Source organism: Chrysochloris asiatica, unplaced genomic scaffold (assembly GCF_000296735.1).
Source record: "Chrysochloris asiatica unplaced genomic scaffold, ChrAsi1.0 scaffold00048, whole genome shotgun sequence".
NCBI classification, from domain to species: Eukaryota; Metazoa; Chordata; class Mammalia; order Afrosoricida; family Chrysochloridae; genus Chrysochloris; species Chrysochloris asiatica.
In genome coordinates this window covers 15,025,865-15,028,918 of record NW_006408566.1, presented here as the reverse complement: position 1 = coordinate 15,028,918, position 3,054 = coordinate 15,025,865, and the positions used below count along the sequence as shown (strand labels likewise).

The 3,054-nt window shown below is 42.0% G+C and overlaps 1 pseudogene; it reads right to left on the bottom strand.

The window, feature by feature from the left end:
• Window positions 1-220: 220 nt before the first annotated feature.
• LOC102815826 lies at window positions 221-1,262 on the bottom strand (annotated as a pseudogene).
• Window positions 1,263-3,054: the final 1,792 nt, after the last annotated feature.

Genomic DNA, 3,054 nt, shown 5'->3' with positions numbered 1-3,054 from the left:
CTGCTAATCTCAAGGTCAGCAGTATGAAACTACTAGCTGTTCCATGGGAGAAAGATGAGACTTTCTGCCCTCATAAAGATGGACAGCCTCAGAAATCCTATGCAGGGTAGCTATGAGTTGAAACTGACTCCACAGCACACTACCACCGCACCATACTTACCATGAGTTTAGAAAAATTTGAATTCCCACCAGTCTCTAACAACCAACTAGAACCCACAGTCTACATTCCCCAGACAGAGGATTTGGAATCCATGCTTGAGCCAAAGCTTCCATTAAAACCACTGCCTGACTCTACACTTGATACTGATTCCCAACCAATTGCTGCACCAGAACTGGAAACACTGTAAGAGTTCTTTCCAGAACCAAAGGCCTGATTTGGCTTCCTCTGCTTGTTGCCTTGGCTTTGGTTATTACCCGAAGGGCCTGACTGGTTCTTCTGACTGACTAGCATGCCCATAATACTCCAGTTGCTCTGCAAGGCTACTTGGGCTGCAGCCATCATTGCTGGATTTATGCTGAAAGCTCCAAAATTCATTCCTCCACCCATACTACTACCTTCATTGTTTCCCAAGTCAGCTCCACTCCCTCTACTATTACCAAATCCACCTGGGTTACCACCAAGTCCTCCATTTCTTTCTGTCTATTGCTATTGTGTTTAGGATCAACATTGGATATATGTACGCTATTGTGTTTAGGATCAACATTGGATCAAGTCCTCTCCACAAGGAGACTGGGTAATCTGATTCTCTGCAAATGTGACCAAGGCAAAAGCCCTGAATGGGTTGGGAATGAAGACATCTAACAATCCTCCATACTGGCAAAAGAATTGCTGCAACTCACCAACAGTCATACCTTCCATGTGACACCCAGCAAACACTTTTCTGCTCCCCAAAGGCTCATCTGGGCTTTGCTTAGAATTAGAAAGTTTATAGTTGCACCCCTGTCCATCTATCATATGTTGCTGTGACATTACTTTCATCTGGGCTTCATATTCCATAAAATGAAAAAAACCAATCCCTTTTGAATGACCAGTTTTAATATCTTTCTTGACCTGCACCATAAAAACTTTTCCAAAAGTACTAAAATAATTCTTTTAGATCCTGCTCAGTTGTTTTCCATGGAAGACCCAATACTGTCCAATCAGATATTTACAGGACTGCTCTTCCCAGTTTCATAGCTGATGAAAACATCTCTCTCATTCATTTTTCTTTTGTTATCTTTGAGATAGTTGATAACATAGACCAGATTTCCCTAGCCAGCATCAAGGGTGTGCAGAATTCCTTCTACTGACCTGACACCTCTCATACACTGAGACACTGGGTTCCTGTAGCACAGACCACATGCTGCTGGAAACTGGGTAATAACTGTCAACGGTTCCATCATCTTCTGATGGTATTTCACTAGGCTCGTCATTCTCATCTTGGGTCACCTGAATATATTCAGACAGCTTTAATTTTTCTTCTAGGCCACTGCTAGTAAGCCTGCCAAGGAAATAAGCAGTGAGATACCCGAAAGCAGCCCAGCTTCCACTTCTTTCTCACAAAATGGCCTGGTTTGTGGTATTCCTATTATCCTAGTACTAGCAAATTAAAACAAGGAAGGAAATATTTCTTTTAACATTGTTGTTGGACTCTGGGGTTGGTGCTTAATCCACATAATTTCACTTAATTCCCATAACCATCTTGAGATTTCTTTCTTATTAACCCTATTCAAGGGGGCTGAAACTCATAAAACATAAGGAGCTTGCCCTGGGCTCAGGCACTGTGCTTATAGAAGAGAGGCAATGTAGCTGAGAGGATGTGGATTGTAGAACCACAGAAACCAGAATCCCGGGCATCCCACTAACTAGCTGGATAATTCTGAGATGATTACCTAACCTTTCTATGCCCACCATCTTTTTGTTCTGTCAAAAATATACATATAAAACCCAACAATTGTGCCCCTAGGTGTTTATCCAAATGAATCAAAAACTTATGTCCACACAAAAACGTGCACACAAATAATTATAGTAGTTTATTCAAAATTGCCCAGACTTGGAAGCAACCAAGATACCCTTCAATGGGCACATGGATAACAAACTGTCATGCCACAAAAAGATATAAAGGAAAAAAGACAGTCTGAAAATCTGACTGTATGTTTCTCATTATGTGACAAACCATAGAGATGGTAAGAAGATCAGTGGTTGTGAAGAGTTTAGGGAGAGTGGGAGGGATAAATAGGGGGAATACAAGGCATGAAGAACCCATGGCTCGTGTAACAGTTAACATATTTGACTGCTAATCTAAAGGCTGTGGTTCAAGTCTATCAGAGACACTTCAGAAGAAAGGCTGACAATCTACTTACAAAATATCAGTTAGAACAAACAAGATGATGGATAGGGTAGAAGTACAGTGAGGAGCTCCTTCAGAAACAACACAGGCTCAGGGGATGTTCCCATAACTCTGAACCACACATTAAAGGAATATTTAGAAAGTTAGAAGGCTTACAGCCAGTGGAATTTGTAACAGAAGCAAGGAATCCAGTGCTTTCTAATCCAAGGTGCTCAGCTGCTCCCTAAGTGGCCATCTTAAGGGAGACCAGGTGGGGGGAAGGATAAAAGCAGCCACTGCTGCCTAATAGACTGTGGAGATAAAGGTGTGGACATTCTCTTTTTGTTTTTAATCTGTTCTGTCTGCTCACCTCCATTCTGGTGACTAGAGGAGGTGCCTGAGCAAGTGGACACCCCACCTCCACACCCGGACACATGCACACAGATCTCCTCAAAATTTAAAGGGACAGTTTCCTCTTAAAACCAAATGACAGTGCAAAATGGCCACAGCCAGCCCTGAAATGTTTATCACTAGGAAAAAGGCCTGATGGGGGTTCTGGAATGGTACAGACAAACTAAAAAGGAAACAGGCCAAAAATTAAATCCTGAGTTATGTCATAATGACCAACAGTGGCATCTTGAAACTTCTCAAGAAGAAGAGTGAAAAGGGAAGCCCATCTCCTGATCACATCTATCTGGAGGAAATCAGATAGCATAAAAAATAACAAAACACACACCCATCTAAG